Genomic DNA, 21,369 nt, shown 5'->3' with positions numbered 1-21,369 from the left:
CTGAACCTCAGCTGACCTTCAGACACAGGCATGATAATAATGAGTTGTGTTAAACCACCCAGTTTGGTTTAAGCACTGGGACAGTGTTATGGAACATTATTGTAGTAATAGCTAACCAAGAAACTCAGTAACAAGATGTTATGCAGCTTTTTCTACTTACTAGTATGTTGCTTTTAAGGTCTGTAATTCACTTTGCTGTTTTGCAGACAAACAGGGAATTGTAGTTATTCTTCCAATAATGAACGTTTGTTTCACTAACATCAAATTTATACCCTGCTGTTCTGTTTCTGTGACTTCCTGCCTGCAAGCTAACTTTTGTTTCAGTGCCAAACTATAGTAGAACCTTTTGGAAGACATTTTAGGTAACATTGCTGCACAGTTCATACAGAGTCAACAATGTACATAGCCCAAGTGAAGTGAGGTTTGTAGTGGTCACAGTTTGTGTCACAACTGTTGTTTGGTTGATGGCAATTGTAAAGGGGCATCAGTTGTAAGAAACATTTCAATTTTAAGATGCTAGAATGGGAATTGAATGTGCTTCTTAGAATCAATGGAAAATGACACATCCCTGGTCACTTTATTTGCAACCAGATATGTTATTGCTGCATCTGGACTTATCTTTCTGGAAGAGGTTCATTGTTTTCCAAATGCCTGATTTCAAGAAAGGATTTAGAACTTTCTGTGTCACTCCTGTGCCTCTATCTGTTGAATATCCTTTAGCCCCAGCTATATATTTTTCCCTCCAAAATGTAGCATGTTTCAGAATTTCCTTCTTTCTTAATACTAATATCCTTCCATTCTGTGTATAAAATACTATTTATCTATTCACCCGTTAATGGACATATGGGTAACTTCTACCTTTTGGCTGTTGTGAATATTGCTGCCGTGAACATGGGGTGCCCCATCCCTTTGAGTACTATAATATTTAAGTGATGAAAGAACACGGTAGGGGGGAGAAGGAGGGGAGAATAAAATTCCCAATCTGTATTCATCAAATATTTCAAATATTCAAAATATTATTCCTGTTACCATCCTGTAGCTCCTTAATGCTTTGATCTCAGGGACACAAATAAGTTGTCAAACAAATCAACTCAGTTTTCAAGGATATTAATGTGTATGTGAGAATGACTAGTATTTATCAATTCTTCCCATAGAGGAATATTATTTTAACATTAAAAAAAAACAGTAGAAGAACTAACTACATTTGATGCTGGAGACATTGTTTTATCCTCCTTCTTATAGTAGGAAATTCAACTCCAAGCCATCCCGTCTCTTGAAAATATTGTTAGAGGAAAGCTACTGCCAAATCCAATCAAACCTATTTTCCTTACCATTGAAATGGCAGCTATAAAGTGAATGAAAACCACTGAAACACCTACATGCACAAATTATGAGCTCTGTAGTGCCTCTCTTGCAAATTATGCCTCTCTGCTTGAGCTGAAGCAATCACAGCCATTGATAGGATCAATATATGCCTTTCTTATTGAGAAAAAAAGATAAAGTACTCACTCTTCTTTTTTTTTTTTTTTGAATAGAGCAACAATAACACAAAGAGCATCCTTCTGCAGCAAAGATGTATTTTTATTTATAACTTAACTTTTCCAACACAATTTTAAGGCAGTTGAGGCAATTTAAGTTTTGTTATTTGGTTTTACTTTTGTCAAGTTAGTTTCATACAGCTCATAAGTTCCCAGATGTTTCCAATGGAAAAATACTTAGATCCATCCTTATTGTATAGTGTAACTTACCCAAAGCGTAGGGTTTAAATTGAAATCTTTTCAGCTCCTAAATCACCATCTTATAATTTAAGTTCTGAGTTAAATATATTAAAACTTTGGTGAATTAAATAACAACTTCAAATGAGAAATAATATATTTTTTATTTTTATTTATTTTTTAAGGTTTTTTTTTTCCAATTTATTTATTTTCAGAAAAACAGTATTCATTATTTTTTCACCACACCCAGTGCTCCATGCAAGCCGTGCCCTCTATAATACCCACCACCTGGTACCCCAACCTCCCACCCCCCCCGTCACTTCAAACCCCTCAGACTGTTTTTCAGAGTCCATAGTCTCTCATGGTTTTTTATTTTTTTAATACCTTTTTAAAAAATTTTTTTAATTTATTTTCAGCATAACAGTATTCATTATTTTTGCACCACACCCAGTGCTCCACGCAATCCGTGCCCTCTATAATACCCACCACCTGGTACCCCGACCTCCCACCCCCCACCCCTTCAAAACCCTCAGATTGTTTTTCAGAGTCCATAGTCTCTCATGGTTCACCTCCCCTTCCAATTTCCCCCAACTCCCTTCTCCTCTCTAACTCCCCATGTCCTCCATGCTATTTGTTATGCTACAAATAAGTGAAACCATATGATAATTGACTCTCTCTGCTTGACTTATTTCACTCCGCATAATCTCTTCCAGTCCCATCCATGTTGCTACAAAAGTTGGGTATTCATCCTTTCTGATGGAGGCATAATACTCCATAGTGTATATGGACCACATCTTCCTTATCCATTCGTCCATTGAGGGGCATCTGGGTTCTTTCCACAGTTTGGCGACCGTGGCCATTGCTGCTATAAACATTGGGGTACAGATGGCCCTTCTTTTCACGACATCTGTATCTTTGGGTTAAATACCCAGGAGTGCAATTGCAGCGTCATAGGGAAGTTCTATTTTTTTTAATTTCTTGAGGAATCTCCACACTGTTCTCCAAAAAGGCTGCACCAACTTGCATTCCCACCAACAGTGTAAGAGGGTTCCCCTTTCTGCACATCCCCTCCAACACATGTTGTTTCCTGTCTTGCTAATTTTGTCCATTCTAAGTGGTGTAAGTTGGTATTCAATGTGGTTTTAATTTGAATCTCCCTGAGGGCTAGTGATGATGAACATTTTTTTCATGTGTCTGATAGCCATTTGTTTGTCTTGATTGGAGAAGTGTCTGTTCATATCTTCTGCCCATTTTTTGATATGATTGTTTTGTGTGTGTTGAGTTTGAGGAGTTCTTTATAGATCCTGGATATTAACCTTTTGTCTGTACTGTCATTTGCAAAGATCTTCTCCCATTCCGTGGGTTGCCTCTTTGTTTTTTTGACTGTTTCCTTTGCTGTGCAGAAGCTTTTGATTTTGATGAAGTCCCAAAAGTTTATTTTCGCTTTTGTTTCCTTTGCCTTTGGAGACATATCGTGAAAGAAGTTGCTGTGGCTGATATGGAAGAGATTACTGCCTATGTTCTCTTCTAGGATTCTGATGGATTCCTGTCTCACGTTGAGGTCTTTTATCCATTTTGAGTTTATCTTTGTGTATGGTGTAAGAGAAGGGTTGAGTTTCATTCTTCTACATATAGCTGTCCAGTTTTCCCAGCACCATTTATTGAAGAGACTGTTTTTTTTCCCACTGTATATTTTTTCCTGTTTTGTCGAAGATTATTTGCCCATAGAGTTGAGGGTCCATATCTGGGCTCTCTACTCTGTTACTCTGGTTTATGTGTCTGTTTTTGTGCCAGTACCATGCTGTGTTGGTGATCACAGAGAAATAATACTTTTAACATAAATTTCACAGTATTACAGTTAAGGCTAAAGTTGTTGGTTTCATTGTCCCCCTGCAATAATTTCCCACCACTCAGTAAAAATTCCAAACCTCAAACCGTGGCTTTCATAGTTCTACACGATATGGACCAAATGTACTTTTTTTCCATTTTATTTTATTCTATTTCATTTCAGTGTTCCAAAGTTCATTGTTTATGTACCACATCCAGTGCTCCAAGCAATATGTGCCCTCCATAATACCCACCACCAGGCTCTCCCAAACCCCCCAGCCCTCAGTTTGTTTCTCAAAGTCCACAGTCTCTCATGGTTTGTCTCCCCCTCCAATTTCCCCCAACTCACTTCTCCTCTTCATCTCCCAATGTCCTCCATGTTATTCCTTATGCTCTACAAGTAAGTGAAACCATATGATACTTGACTCTCTCTACTTGGCTTATTTCACTCAGCATAACCTCTTCCAGTCCCGTCCATGTTGATACAAAATTGGGTATTCATCCTTTCTGATGGTGGCATAATACTCCATTGTATATATAGACCATATCTTCTTTATCCATTCATCTTGGTTCTTTCCCTAGTTTGGTGACTGTGGCCATTGCTGCTATGAACATTGGGGTAGATGGCCCTTCTTTGTACTACATCTGTATCTTTGGGGTAAATATGCAGTAGTGCAATTGCAGGGTCATAGGGAAGTTCTATTTTTAATTTTTAAAGGAATCTCCACACTGTTTTCCAAAGTGGCTGTGCCAACTTGCATTCCCACCAACAGTGTAAGAGGATTCCCCTTTTTCCACATCCTCTCCAACACTTGTTGTTTACGGTCTTGTAAATCTGGCCATTCTAACTGGTGTAAGGTAGTATCTCAATGTGGTTTTGATTTGAATCACCCTGATTGCTAATGATGATGAACATTTTTTCATGTGTCTGTATGTCTTCTTTGGAGAAGTGTCTGTTCATGTCTTCTGCCCACTTTTTTGATGTGATTATCTGTTTTGTGTTTGTTGAGTTTGAGGAGTTCTTTATAGATCTTGAATATCAGCCCTTTGTCTGTAGTGTCATTTGAAAATCTCTTCTCCCATTCTGTGGGTTGCCTCTTTGTTTTGTTGACTGTTTCCTTTGCTGTGAAGAAGCTTTGAGCTTGATGAAGTCCCAAAAGTTTATTTTCGCTTTTGTTTCCTTTGCCTTTGGAGACATATCTTGAAAGAAGTGGCTGTGGCCGATGTCGAAGAGGTTACTGCTTATGTTCTCCTCTAGGATTTTGATTGATTCCTGCCTCATGTTGAGGTCTTTTATCCATTTTGAGTTTATCTTTGTGTACGGTGTAAGAGAATGGTCGAGTTTTGTTCTTCTACACATCGCTGTCCAATTTTCCCAGTACCATTTATTGAAGAGACTGTCTTTTTTCCACTGTATATTTTTTCCTGCTTTGTTTAAGATTATTTGACCACAGAGTTGAGGGTCCATATCTGGGCCCTTTACTCTGTTCCACTGCTCTATGTGTCTATTTCTTTGCCAGTACCATGCTATCTTGGTGATCACAGCTTTGTAGTAAAGCTTAAAATCAGGCAAAGTGATGCCCCCAGTTTTGTTTTTCTTTTTCAACATTTCCTTAGCATTAATTAGCATTCCTTAACGTTTGGGATCTCTTCTGGTTCCATACAAATTATAGGATTTTTTGTTCCAGCTCTTTGAAAAATGCTGGTGGAATTTTGATTGTAATGGCATTGAAATAAAAAAAAAAAAAAAGAAAGTATAGATTGCTCTAGGCAGTATAGACATTTTAACAATATTTATTCTTCCAATCCATGAGTGTGGAATGCTCTTCCAACTTTTTGTGTCTTCTTCAATTTCTTTCTTTCTTTTTTTTTTCCCAAACTGATGCAAAATTCTTATTTCAATTTCTTTCATGAGTGTTCTGTAGTTTCTCAAGGACAGATCCTTTACCTCTTTGGTTAGGTTTATTCCCAGGTATCTTATGGTTCATGGTGCTGGGATGCAAGAGTGGTTTGACATTTGCAAATCAATCAAGTGTGATAGAATAAATCAATAAGAAAAGAGAGAAGAACCACATGGTCTTCTCAGTTGTTGCAGAAAAAGCATTTGACAAGATACAGCACCCATTCCTGATTAAAATGATTCAAAAGTATAGGGATAGAGGGAACATTCCTCGACTCATAAAATCTATCTAGGAAAAACCCACTGTGAATATCATCCACAATAGGGAAAAGCTGACAGCCTTCCCTTTGAGATCAGGAACATGACAAGGATGCCCACTCTTGCCACTGTTATTCAACATAGTACTAGAAGCCCTAGCAACAGCAATCAGACAACAAAAAGAAATAAAAGGTGTTCAGATTGGCAGTGAAGAAATCAAACTCTGTCTCTTTGCAGATGACATGATACTTTATGTGGAAAACCCAAAAGACTCCACCCCCGAACTACTAGAACTCATACAGCAATTCAGTAATGTGGCAGGATACAAAATCAATGCACAGAAATAAGTTGCCTTCTTATACACTAACAATGAAAATATAGAAAGGGAAATGAGAAAATTGATTCCATTTACTATAACACCAAGAACTGTAAGATACCTGAGCCCAAATTTACTTCTAATGTCATCTCCTTCCTATGACTATGGGGCCTATTCTTCTCCAGCTCTAGTGGATTCCTTGCTTTTCTTCGAACATACAAACTCATACCAATCACATCAGGATAGGCTGGGTTATTCTGCAGTAAGCTGTTAACTCCAAAATCTAAAGCTCTTAAAACCAAAGGCTTTGTCTTCTTGGGCCCACCATTTTTTAAAAAGATATAAAGGTGAAAGAAGACTCAATATCTTGACCACTGTTAATTATGGTTCTGAAAGGGGAAAAAAAAAGAAACATGTAAGTTTTCCAGCCAACAAGTAAATGCTTCAGTCCAGAAGTGACACACACTATTTCTTTTCACAATTTGTTGTCCAGAATTTGCCATATGACCCATCACAATGCAAAAGGGCCAGAAAGTACATTGCTATCATGTGCCTGGAAGGGAGGAAAAGAAGAAATATTTAGCAAAAAGCATGGATTAAATTACAGCAGGCATTTATTACTTGCTGGTAAAGCTGACTGGAATGTTCTTCCCCAGGAAATCAGATAGCTCATTCTCTTTCTTCCAAGTTTGCCAAAATCCTTACAAAGTTTATCTCTAATAACCCCATCTAAAATGCACTTTCCTTCACTACTCTCTCCCTACCTGCTTTTATTGTTATCTTCACTTATCCCTATCTGAAATTATATATTTTTATTACTTGTTTTATACACATAAACATACATATTTTAACACATTAAGTACTATATTTTCTTCCATGTTCATTGACTCATAGATATATCCCCAGTTCCTAAAAGTCTTTGGAACCCAGCAGGCAGCAAATAAATATTAGCTAAATGAATCCATATATCAGATTGGCATATAGTATTTAGACTGTCCATCCATGTATATCTCTTCATATGTGTGAGAGTAGGTTTCCATTTATATGTTGCAAATATACAAACTTAGTTTAATAATACATTTTAAATATAAAGAGAAAATTTAGTTTCTGAAGTTTTTTAAAACTGCTTGGCTATTCCTCAGCAGACTTCCTCTCCTGGTTATCTACGGGCAGGGCAAAGCTGAAGCTCAGTCTGTTTTTAAAATTATAGGAAAATCAAGGAAATCAAGACATTCTTCTTTTTTGAATTTTAGTTCTGATGTAATTAACATGCAGTGTTTTATTAGTTTCACATGTACAATATAGTAGTTTAACAATTCCATATGTTACATAGTGCTCATCAAGATAAGAGTATTCTCAATCTCCCTCACTTATTTCAAGCATCCCCTGGCCCACCTCCCCTCTGGTAACTGTCTGTTCTCTGTAGTTAAGCATATGTTCTGTGGTTTGTCTCTTTTTCCTCTTTGCTCATGTTTGGTGTCTTAAATTCTAAATATGAGTACAATCAAGTGGTATTTGTCTTTCTCTAACTGGCTTATTTCACTTATCATACTTTCTGTTTCCACCCATGTTGTTTCCAATAGCAAGATTTCATTCCTTTGTATGGCTGAATATTACTCCACTGTATATTTACACTACTACTTCTTTATCGATGTTTCACTGGACACTTGGTCTGCTTCCGTAATTGGCTATTATAAATAATGCTCCAATAAACATAGGGGTACATACATCTTTTTGAATTAGTGTTTTTCTGTTCTTTGGAAAATAGCCAATAATGCAATTGCTGGATCATAGGGGGGTTTTTTTGTGTTTTTTATTTTAGCCATTCAGTCAGATGTAAGGTGCTATCTCATTGGGGGTTTTATTTGCCTTTCCCCAATGATAAGTGATGTTGATGATCTTTTCATGTGTGTGTTGACCATCTGATGTATGTCTTCTTTGGAGAAATGTCTGTTCATGTCTTTTGCCCATTTTTAAACAGATTATTTGTTTTCTTGGTGTCAAGTTGTATTATGTATTTTTGATACTAACCCTTTTTCAGATATGTTATTTTCAAATATCTTCTCCCATTCAGTAGTTTGTCTTTTAGTTTTGTTGATTGTTCCCTTTGCTTGCAGAAGCTTTTTATTTTGATGTAGTATTAATAGTTTATTTTAAATTTTTTTCTTGCTTCAGGAGACTATCTAGAAAGATATTATTATGGCTCATGTCAGAGAAATTACTGCCTATGCTCTCTTTGAGAATTTTTAAGGTTCCAGGTTTCACATTTATGTCCTTAATCTGTTTTTGGTTTATTTTTGTGTTATAGTGTAATATTCCTTTGCATATAGCTATCCAGTTTTCCCAGCATCAATTGTTGAAGAGACTATATTTTTCCTATTGGATATTTTTGCTTCCTGACCATATAATCCTAAATTCATTTCTGGGCTCTTTTCTATAAACCTATGTGTCTATTTTTGTGCTAGTTCCATGCAGTTTTGATTACTACAGCTTTGTAATATAACTTAAAATCTGAAGTGCGATACCTCTTTTTCAATATGGCTTTGGCTATTCAGCGTCTTTTGTGGTTCCACAGAAATTTTAGGATTGTTAGTATTAGTTCTATAAAGAGTGCTGTTGGCATTTTTATAGGGATTTAATTAAATCTGTAGATTACCTTAAGTATAATGGGCATTTTACCATTATTTGTTCTTCTAATCCATGGGAATGGAATGTCTTTGCATTTGTTTTTGTCCTCTTCAATTTCTTTCATTAATGTTTTGTAGTTTTCAGAGTACAGTTCTTTCACCTCCTTGGTTAAGTTTAGACAGGTATTTTGTTATTTTTGGTGCAACTGTAAATGGGATTGTTTTCTTAATTTTTCTTTCTGCTGCTTCATTGTTAGTGTAGAGAAATGTAACTAATATATGTACATTAATTTTGTATTCTGCAACTTTATTGAATTTATTTACCAGTTCTAGTTGTTTTTGGTGGAGTCTTTAGGGTTTTCCATGTAGAGTATCATATCATCTGGAAATAATGAAAGTTTTACTTCTTCCTTCCCAAATAGGATGCCTTCCCCTTTTTCTTTCTGATTGTTGTGGCTAGGACTTTCAGTACTATGTTGAATAAAAGTGGTGATAGTGGATATTGTTGGCCTTGTTCTTGACCTTATGGAAGAAGCTCTTAGTTTTTCACCATGAGGATGATATTAGCTGTGGGTTTTTCATACATAATCTTTATTATCCTGAGACATGTTCCTTCTAAACCTTACTTTGTAGAGGGTTTTTATGAAGAATTGATGTAGTACTTTGTAAGATGCTTTTTTTTTTTTTTTTGGCATCTATTGAAAGGATCATATGGTTTTTACCTTTTGTCTCAGTGATGTGATGTAACATGTTGGTTCATTTGTGAATATTGAATACCCTTGTATTAAGGAATAAATCACACATGATCATGGTGAATGACTTTTTAAATGTATTATTGGATTCAGTTTGCTAATATTTTATTGAGGATTTTTTTATATCTATGTTCATCAGAGATACTGGCCTGTACTTCTCTTTTTTTTGCAGTGTCTTTATCTGATTTTGGGATCAGGATAATGCAGGCCTCCTAGAATGAATTTTGAAAGTTTTTTCCTCTTCTGTTTTTGTAATAGTTGAGAAGAATAATATGAACTCTTTAAATGTTTGTAAGAACTTACCTGTGAAGACGTCCAGTCCTGGAGATTTGTATGTTGGGAGTTTTGGATTACTAATTCAACTTCATTGCTGATAATTGGATTGTTTGAATTTTCAACTTCTTCCTGATTCAATTTTTTTTGCAGTTTTTTTTCCAATTTATTTATTTTCAGAAAAACAGTATTCATTATTTTTTCACCACACCCAGTGCTCCATGCAAGCTGTGCCCTCTATAATACCCACCACCTGGTACCCCAACCTCCCACCCCCCCGCCACTTCAAACTCTTCCTGATTCAATTTTGGTGGTGATATGTTTCTATGAATTTATCTATTTCTTCTAGCTTGTCCAATTTTTTGGTATATAATTTTTCATGATATCTTATAATTCTTTGTATTTCTGTGGTATCTGTTATTTCTGCTCTCTCATTTCTTATTTTGTTTGAGTCCTTTTTTCTTCCTTTCTCTCTCTCTATCCTATGAATCTAACTGAAGTTTTATAAATTTTATTGATCTTTTCAAAGCAGCAGCTCCTGGTTTCATTGATCTGTGTTTTTGTTTGTTTGTTTGTTTGTTTGTTTTTTAGTTTCCATATCATTTATTTCTGTCCGTCTCTTTATTCCTTCCTTCTACTCTTTTGGGGTTTTCTTTGTTCTTTTTTTAGTTCCTTTAGGTATAAAATTAGGTTGATTATTTGAGATTTTTTCTGCTTCCTGCGGTAGGCCTATATTACTATAAACTTTCCTCTTAGAACCACTTTTGCTGCCTCCCAAATATTTTGGAATGTTGTGTTTTCATTTTCATATGTCTCTTTGTATTTTTTTATTTCTTTGATTTCTTAAGTTGACCCATTCTTTGTTTAGTTACATGTTATTTAACTTTCATGTATTTGTGTTCTTTCCAGATTTTTTTCTTATGGTTAATTTCTAATTTCATATTGTTCTAGTCAGAAAATATGCATGATATGACTTTAGTGTCTTTGAATATGCTGAGATTTGTTATGTGATCTATTCTGAAGAATTTTCTGTGTGTACTTGAATACACTGTGTATTCTGCTGTTTTAGGATGGAATGTTCTGAATATATCTGTTAAATACATCTGGTAGAATGTGTCATTCAAAGTCACTGTTCCCTTTTTGATCTTCTGTTTGGATAACCTTGATGTAAGTGGGTTGTTAAAGTTCCCTACTATTATTGCATTACAATCAATTATTTCCTTTATGTTTGTTATTAACTGTTTTAGGTATTTAGGTGCTCCCATATTGGGTACATAAATATTCACATGTGATAGATACATCTTCTTTTTCTCTTGATACTGTCTTTGTTTTAAATCTATTTTGTCCAATACAAATATTGCTACCTGTCTTTCTTTTCATATGCATGTGCATGACAAATGTTTCTCCATTCCCTCATTTTCAGTCTGCATATGCCTTTAGGTCTGAAATGAGTCTCTTGTGGGCACATTATAGGTGGGTTTTGCTTTTTTATCCATTTCTTCACCTTGTGTCATTTGATGGAGCATTTAGTCTGTTGGCATTCAAAGTAATTATTGATAGATATGTATTATTGCCATTTTGTTACTCATTTTGTGGTTGTTTTTGTAGTTTTTCTCTGTTCTTATTATCTTTTCTCATGAGTTGGCTTTTTGGTGATATATTTGAATCCCTCTTTATTTTTTGCATATGTATCACTGATTTTTGATTTATGGTTACCATCAGGATTGTATATAACATCTGCATATAGCAGGCTCTATTAAGCTGATAATCACTTAAGTTTGAATACATTCTTTAGTCCTCTTACCCCTATGTTTTAGGTATATGGTGTCATAGTTTACATCCTTTTATTTTGTGAATCCCTGGGCTTATTTTTTTTACAAACATACTTAATTTGACTGCTTTTATCCCTCCTATTTTTCTTACTGTTTTTTATGGTCTTTCCTTTCCATGCAAAGATTCCCCTTTAACATTTCTTGGAGGGCTGGTTTAGTAGTGATGAATTCCTTTAACTTTTGTTTATCTGGGAAACTCTATCTCTCCTTCTTTTGTGAAAGATAGTCTTGTTGGATTGAGTATTTTTGGCCACTGATTCTTCCCTTTTAGCACTTTGAATATATTATGCCACTCCTGACTGTTCTGTAAAGTTTCTGCTGAAAAATCAGCTGATAGCCTTATGGGGCTTCCCTCGTATGTAACTGTTTTCTTTCTTCTTGCTGCTTTTAAAAATTCCCAGTTTATCACTATGTTTGCTATTTTAATTACTATGTTCTTGGTGTGGTCTTCCTTGGGTTGATTTTTGGGGGGATTTCTGTGCCTCTTAGATTTGAGTTTCTGTTTCCTTCCCCATATTCAGGACATTTTCAGCTATTATTTCTTCACTTACATTTTCTGCCCCCTTTCCCCTTCTTCTAGGATCTTTATAAAGCAAGTGTTATTATGTTTGGTGGTATAGCTGAAAATCCTGTCTGTTCTTATTTTGGTATAGTATAATCTCTCCTGTTCACCTTGATTGCTTTCCATTAGTCTGCCCCCTAGGTCACTGATTTGTTCTTTTGCTTCCTGTAGTCTTCTATTTATTCCATCTTGAATATTTTTTATTTCATTTACTGTGTTTGTCATCTCTGATCGGTTCTTTTTTATCTCTTTATTAAGGCTCTCACTAATGTCCTCCACTATTTTCTCAAGTCCAGTGAGAATCTTTATGATCATTACTTTACATTCTGGATCAGGCGTATTACTTATCTTCATTCTACTTAAGTCTTATACTGTGGTTTTGTCCTTTTCTTTCATCTGGACTTACTCCTCTGACTTTTCTTTTTGTCTCACTGTGTGTGTCTGTTTCTATATCTTAGGAAAGTAGTAGCCTTATGAAGAAGAGATCTGTAACACCTTGCAGTAGTGTCCTCTTTTTACCAGAACTTGGCACTTTAGGGGTGTCTCCTATGTGTGCTGCATGCACTCTGCTGTTGTGGCTCAGCCACTTTTGCTTTCAGTCCAGTTGTCTACAGTGGCTCTTGGCCTGCGTTGTTGTCAACGTTTGTTCCCTCTGGTGTTAGTGGACTCAACTGAGGCCACCTTGGCCTTGTGTTGAGTCAGACCAGGCATTTGGCATAGATAAAGTAGCACCAAACTGCAAGGTGATTTCCCTGTATTGTTCCCTCAGGGGTTTCATTGGTTGGCAGTGTTTGCAATCAGACCAGCTTTCTTCCCCCAACCCACTGCAGGGGTCACAGTCTAACTGGTATGTCTCATTATCTTTCACTCTCCCCAGGGCTGGAGTTATTTCAGAGTGATGCAGGTCCCTGTCAGTGCTCTTTGCTCGCTGCCAGGCTTATGGCCATGATTTGGATGGGCTCCTGCAAAAACATGCATTGGAGGGGGTGAATCCACAACATGCTTGGCAGTGGGCACATAGTTTTAGCAAGGTTTGTGTCATGGTCCTCTGCAAGAGGGTATTTGCTGATGCTGCTGTTGTTGCAACCAAGTCTAGCTGAATTGGATGGGGCAGATCCAAAAATCACACGAGGGCAAGATGCACAGTGTTTGCAAGATTTGTGTTGGTCTTCTAAGGTTGGGGCCTGCAGCATCCCGACTGAAGCTAACCTGGCTAGACTGTACTGATCCACTGAAGTGCTGCTGGGCAGGTTGTGGTATAAGGAATTTATGTGGGAAACATTGGCACCATACTGATTCCTACAGGTTTCCACAGCTGGTTCCAACTGTTTATGCTGGGAGCCAAGGGAAGAAAATGGTACCTTCCAGCTCCTTTGTTCCTGAAGGAGTCTCTCAAGGTTCTTTATCCCTCTGGAACATGCTTTAAGATTAGTAAATAATCCTTCTCTCTTATGTGTCAGGCAATTTTCAAACTGCTGATTCTGCACTTTATCTCTTTGGGGTGTTATACTGTCTCTTTAAGGGCAAGGATTCAGTTTCCTTTCACTCTCCAGGCTCTCCCAGAGTCATCCCACTATTTCTTAAAATTCCAGGGTTTAAGTACTGCTAGTTTTAAGAACTCAGCCAAAATTTGGCTGCTCTGGTTTTTCTTTTTCTTTTTTTTTATTCGGGTTTTTTTTTTTCTGTTTTTTATTTTGTTTGTTTTTGTTTTTGTTTTTTTTAATGTTCAGTTAGCCAATATATAGTACACCATTAATTTGTGATGTAGTGTTCAGCAATTCATCAGTTGCATATAATTAGTTGCATATAATATAGTTAAATATAAATATATATTTATATATATTAAATATAAATATTAGTTGCATAAATGTAATTAGTTGTATATAATACCCACTGCTCATCACAACATGTGCCCTACCTAATACCCATCACCCAGTTACCCCTCACCCCCCTCCCTTCTGTAGCCCCCAGCTTGTTTCCTGGATTTCAGAGTCTCTCGTGGTTTATCTCCCTCTAATATTTTCCCATTTACATTTCCCTCCCTTCCCCTGTGGTCCTCCACACTGTTCCTCATGTTCCACATATGAGTGAAACCATATGATAATTATCTTTCTCTGCTTGATTTAGTTCACTTAGCATAATCCCCTCCACTTCCATCCATGTCGATGTAAATGGTGGGTATTCATCCTTTCTGATAGCTGAGTAATATTCCATTGTATATATGGACCACATCTTCTTTACTCATTCCTCTGTTGAAAGGCATCTCAGCTCCTTCCACACTTTGGCTGTCATGAACATTGCTGCTATGAACATTGGGGTGCATGTGGCCCTTCTTTTCACTACATCTGTATCTTTGGGGTAAATACCTAGTAGTGCATTGCTGGATTGTAAGGTAGCTCTAATTTTAATGTCTTGAGGAACCTCCCTACTGTTTTCCAGAGTGGTTGTACTAGCTTGCATTCCCACCAACAGTGTAAGATGGTTCCCCTTTCTCCACATCCTTTCGAACACTTGTTTCCTGTCTTGTTAATTTTTGCCATTCTAACTGGTGTAAGTGGTATCTCATTGTGGTTTTGATTTCTATTTACCTGATGGCTAGTGATGCTGACCATTTTTGGTTTTCAAAACCAAGTATTACAGGGACCTATCTTCCCTGTACACTCCCTGGTGTGATAGCCGGTTTCTCTCCCTTCTTAGTATCTGTGGATCCCTCCTACCTTCCTGAAGATAGTCCTAGGGTCTGTTTTGATCTCCACAAGTCTCCAACCTGCCTACCCTCTTTGATGTGGCCTCTTCAATACATTTAATTATGGAGTTTATTCTGCCAGTCTTCAGGTTATTTCTTGGTTATTTATAATGATGTGTTATCTAATTGTATCTGTGGGATGAGGTGAGCTTAGGGTCCTTCTACTTTGCCATCTTCCCAGATTCTATCTCAAGTGACTATTTAAATATTAACTTATTTCTTTTGGGATAACTGCTTTGTCTTTCATGTTCTCTACCTCTCATGTTCTTCTCTTTTCTTAGATGACATTTGAACACACAGAGGAGAGATACAGCCCATGCAAGGTAGTGGAGAGGTGATTGAATTCTTAAATCTTCCCAGTGTCCAGTGAATTCTCCCTGATCTCTACTGAAGAATGGATAGGCTGATACATTTTTGGTACTAATGTGTCATGAAGTATATCTAATCTTCCCTGTTTGGGTTTCTTGTGCTAACAACAGAGTTCTGGCTTCTCATCTCACCCAGACAACAGACCGTGTCTTTGTAAAGCACTGCATATAATACCTCTTTTAATACCTCTCTCTACTTATCAGTTCCTCAGTGGTGCAGCAGTAGGTCAACCCACTAACCTGAGGTGCTCAGTCTCCTTACCTATCTGGATATTTGTAAGCACCCCTCACCTTGAGGTAGGCAGTGAGGGTGTCAATCACTGTTAAATGCTTACTCTCTAAAATCTCCCTGCCTGGTAGAGAGTTGAGCCCTCTCCTCCTCAAGACCCATCTTTCCCCACTTCTTGGGCCACTGGTCTCATACCCTGGTGATCATGTTGAGGGGTGAATGCAACTGAAGGGACTCTACTATAGGTATTCTTTAATCATTGCTTTTGATTGAGAAGCTTTTGAAGGAGAAGTCAAATGAAACATTAGAGCTACAGAGGAGAACAGGAATCAGTATATTTGTAAAAAATCAGAAGCATGCCAGTATTTATAATACCTGTAAAAAAATTAATTTTATAAAGGCTTTAGTGTGCTCATAAAAGTAACTTGTATGTGAGGAGGAAACGTAGCAGACTGTTAACGAACCTGGAATCAGGTAACCTAGGAAGGGCATAACCTTTTCTACATAACTGGGATGGGAATGGTTCTTCTTTCTCACAGAATTTTCTCCACTGTGCCCTAACTCCAGTAATATAAATACTGCCTTTGATATCAGTCACAATGGGGTTAAACTGCATTTTTTTGGTAGGTTATCTATGATGTGCAAGCCTTTTGCATTTGTAATAGACACAGAAGCCAGCAAGCAAATGGCAATCTCCATGAGAGTACACCTGCTATTGCATCCACGGCACAACAGGGCACGATGTGAAGGGGTACTCACTCACTGCTGTTAAATGAACATACTTCTCTAAATGAGCTTTTTAGTTTTATAGAAATATTTTAAACCCTCCTTCAAGTCATCCATTCATTTGTTCATCCACCCATCTATTCGTTCATACATCCATCCACTCAATTATTCCAGAAACACATATATTGAGAACTTGCTGTGGACTAGACACTGTTATAAGTTCTGAGTAATAACATCATTGAGTAAGAATACAAAATCTTGGCTCTCAAGAAGTTTATTCTCCTTCTCCTCATCATTATTGTGACTGTCACCATTTTTAGTCTTAACATGCTGATAAAATTGCAGATTCACTGTAGCACATTGCTTAAGAACACAGGCGTGGGAATCACATAAGTTCAGAAGGCCCACTTAGAGTAGCTGTGCAACCACGAACAAGTTAACTGACCTCTCTAAGCCCCAATTCCTTATCTATAAGAAGAGATAATTACACATTTGTCCTGAGTTGTGAAAAACTAATAATTAAATGAGAAGCCTTAACACAGTATTTGGTCCATAGTAAAACATAAAGATTCAGTGCATATTGGTTTTATCATTCTCCTCCTCCTTATTATCTTTCTCTTCTTCATCACCATCCCCACATTCACTGGCTTTCCTATTGTCCTTTAAAGTTGTTGCTGTGCTACTTGGTTATCTAGAGTAATTTTAAGGAGGAAAGTAAACAGGAAATACAAGCTTTAGAATCATAGCAAATGGTAAAGAAATAAGACCACCTTTGTAAATCCAGGTTTTAATGCCTACTTTACCTTCTAAAAGCTATTTTGCTGTCCCTGGAGGAACAGACAGTTCTGCATCTACAACCTTGGATTAATACTCCATTTCACTTTTCACAGGCACATTTAAAATATAGCCATCAGTGTTCTTGTGAGGTATGGTGGTGCTTAAAATCACCTGCATTATATTGATGTACAAGTGTACAAGACATAAGAGTAAGAACTAGGAAATCTGAGTTAAAATCCCAGGTTTGCATTTTGAATTACTTGTGCCTTTTATCTAGTTGCAGCTATTACCAAAATCCTTTTTTTTAAATTGTCTTTATGTGTATAATTGACATACAATGACACATTAATTTTCAGGTGTACAACATAGTAACTCAACTTCTCTATACATCATTCTGTGCTCACCAGAAGTCTTAAGTGCCATCTGTCACCATACAACACTATTACAGTATCATTAACTATATTCCCTATGCTGTGCCTTTTATTCCCATGATTTACTCATTCCCTAACTGGAAGCTTTTACCTCCCACTCACCTTCACCTATTTTGCCCATCACTCCACTCACCTCCCTTCTGGAGGTTCCTCAAGAAATTAAAATAAATAACCATAAGATCCAATAATTCTATTGCTGGGTATTTAGCCAAGGAAAATGAAAACACTATTTCCAAAAGATATATGCACCTCTATGTTTACTGTCGCACTGTTTACAATAGCCAAGATATAGAAGCAACCTAAGTGTCCATTGATAGATGAATGGATAAGAAAGATGTGGTACAAAAATATGTTTTAAAACTTATTTTCTTCAAAGTTCAAATAATACTTAGTTGACAAATACAATATGTCAATAAAATAGTGTCAAGGAATAGGCAAGAAAACCTCCATTTGCCTGAATTAAGTGACTCTACAGAGAACACAGAAGTGGCACAATTAAAACTTTTTCCTATTGTCTACACCTCTTTTCCCAAATACAATTTATTTTTTCCAAACAATCATAATAATAACTGTACAATGGGTTAAGTACAGAGTAGCATATTGTTACTTGCTCCTGAAAGATTATTTAAAACAATCATGACTTCACTGGCTTTTATGAATTGTCAAACTTTTTAAGAATTTTAACTTTTTAATTCTTTTGAGAACTCATCAAAAACTTTATTACAATTCAACTTTATATACTTGTGGTTTTTCTTCTATATTGTTAGTGTGTATTCATAAATGGCATGTTGTGTTTGGACAGAGAGCCTCAGAATGGTATCATAAACAGAACTGGCTTTTGGGTAAGACTCCTGATCGCTACTGTTTTTCCAAATCTCTAAGGAAGTGTATTGAGGTCATTAGAGCTCACAGACCTAAGTGACATTGTTGCACAATACTTTTAAAAGCCCCTTTTACCTCAGGATTCAATGGACATTATTTTACCTGCTTCATAGTTTTGTTGTATTCAGTGAAATAATAAATATCTTATCTTTAGCTTGGTGAACTACCAGTGCTCAGTTTTCTCATCTGTAAAATGAAAGCACTAGATTATTGATTGTAGGCACTAATACTTAACATCTTATGAGCTATTTCATTCCTCCTTATCATTTCCCTATTTTCATGAGTGTTGATTTCATCTGTGTTGGCCCCAAAGGTTGTAATCGACTCTCGAGTTTTTCTTCAAGGAACTTCAAACCTTTATTACTTGGTAATTAAATAGCTAGGTTTTAAGCTTATTTTCACCCTTCTCCTTAAACCAGGCATGGGGAATGACTGATGACTAACTTAAATGAAAGATGACTTCTCAGCATTTTATTTCTCTTTCTTTGGCTTTTGGTTGCCTGGGCCTATCAGGAAGCTACCCATGTTCAGTCTTCCTGGGAATTTAGCATTTACTCAAACTCCGTTTTCCAGTGACATGAAATGAATGTCTTTGAGAGGAAACTTGAGAGTAAATAGTCATGGCATCACTGGATTGCTAGTAGTCTTTGTATAAGAGGAACCCTCTTACACTGTTGGTATAACACATGTTGGTACAGCCACTTTAGAAAACAGTATGAAGGTTCCTCAAGATGTTAAAAATAGAGCTACCCTATGAACCAGCAATTGCACTACTAGGGATTTACCCCAATGATAAAGAGGTAGTGAACAGAAGGGCCAAATGCACCCCAATGTTCATAGCAGCAGTGTCCACAATAGCCAAATTTTGGAAGGACCTGAGATGCCCTTCAACAGAGGAATGGATAAAGAAGTTGTGGTCCATATATATGCTGGAATATTACTCGGCCGTCAGAAAGGATGAATACCCAACTTTTGCATTGATATGGATGGAGCCGGAAGGGATTATGCTAAGTGAACTAAATCAAGCAGAGAAAGACAATTATCCTATGGTTTCATTTATATGTGGAACATATGGAATAGGATGGAGGACATTAGGACAAGGAAAGGAAAAAATGAAGTGAGAGAAATCAGAGGGGAAGATGAACCTTAAGAGACTATGGACTCTGGGAAACACCCTGAGGGTTTCAGAGGGGAAGAGAGTGGGGGAATGAGTTGGCCCAGTGATAGGTATTAAGGAGGGCATGTATTGCTATGAGCACTGGTGTTATACACAAACAATGAATCATGAAACACTACACCAAAAATGAATGAAGTACTGTACAGTGACTAACATAATAATAATAAAAAGTAGATGTTAGAATATATACAGATAATTAAAAAGTTGCACTCATGGTTCTGAAATGCTTAACCTCTACCATGTGCATTAATTCATAAGAAAAAAAAAAACCTGCCTTTTCCAGTATAGAATAGGCTTGGGAAATTTCACTAGAAAGTGAGATAACACAAAGATTTTCCAATTAAAAAGTGCTTTGGAAATGCATTTGTTTTTGTTTACTCTTGGCTTTCCAATGAAGCAGGAATAAAAAAATAACAAGGCACTAGGTATTATGTAAATAGGTCCCTTAGCTAGAATGATTGGAGGAAAAGTGAGCTTGAATAACATTAGAGCCAAATTATCCTTGAAATCTATGTCACTATGAAAAATGCATGTAGCTCCAAAGTCACCAAATCAACAAATTTGCAAAACTATATAAATATGTGAATTTATGTTATAGAAGATGATAATTTTAAATGAGTTTTGCTCTAAATTTCCAAACACATCCTATATGTCAAAGAAAAATACCTAGAATTAGTACAAGGAGACTTACAAATACTTGAGGTCTTAAGTGGCCAGCCTAGGGCTGTGAAGTACAGTGTGGGAGGAATTTATTATAGGCATGTCTTTTCTACACAGGCATGGGCAGAGCAGGTTTTCATGGCTTCCTGCCTTCACTTGTGTTTAGCCCACAGGAAAGGTGATAAATATCACCAGTTAATGACATATAAAACAAATAGGGGCCCTCTTGTTCGTATTTTCACTTCAGCAAATGGAGATGTGAGGAGGAATGAAGTGGCTTAATGAGACCTATGGTAATTTTAAGTGGGAGTCACCCGCTGACCAAAAGTAAGAGCTTCATGTATAAACAGCTGGACAAAATTTGAAAGAAACCTGAAAAACAATCACCAATAAGTTAAATTTGGAATTTGGAACTCAAGGCTAGTGAAACTATAAGCCAGTCATTCCCAACCAGGAGCAATTTTATTCCCAGAGGTACTTTTGGTAGTCTAAACTGATCGGGTTGGGGAGAGGGGAAGGCAAAGGGTATGACTTATATCTTGCAGGTAGATACCAAAGATACCACTAAATAGCTGAAAATGCGCAGAAGGCCCAATTTCCATTAAAATAATTATCCAACTTAAAATGTCAAAAGTGCCTCTACTGTAAACCTTGCTATAGGACCATGTGGTATGGGCAGTGGTGGGATGGTGGTATATGAAAAGAAGGAACTGTGTTTACTAGTTATATACTGTATCTTTCTTTGGATTTATTGATATAAAACATTTTTTAAAAGTGAGAACGGTCACTCATAATCAACTAGTCGACAGTTACAGTCATATGTCCAAGAGAGGATTTTTACTGGTAAGAGCAGAAGAATCAATTATTTGAATTGTAGTTGGTACACATTATGTAGAGTTTCTATCATTGTGAGTTATTTTGTCTACTACTACTTCATGTCCCCAAACACCCACTCAGTAATGTCAGAGTAGAGACATTTATTTGGGGTATTTTCTTCCCTAAACTTCTCTTTGGCATTTCCCACAAACCTTTCCAAATCTTTTGATTTATCTTTATTAAATTGCACTAGGGGAAATGCTTATTTTCATATTATGCTACTCAGAATTTATTTACTATTTATCTTTTCTCTCTTTTGTCCCTTAATATATATCTTTTAATTTCTTTTTTTTAAGATTTTTATTTATTTATTTATCAGAGAGAGAGAGAGCAGAGAGAGCGAGCACAGGCAGACAGAATGGCAGGCAGAGGCAGAGGGAGAAGCAGGCTACCTGCCAAGCAAGGAGCCCAATGTGGGACTCCATCCCAGGACGC

This window comes from Neovison vison, chromosome 1 (assembly GCF_020171115.1).
Source record: "Neovison vison isolate M4711 chromosome 1, ASM_NN_V1, whole genome shotgun sequence".
NCBI lineage: Eukaryota > Metazoa > Chordata > Mammalia > Carnivora > Mustelidae > Neogale > Neogale vison.
This window is presented reverse-complemented; position numbering follows the sequence as displayed.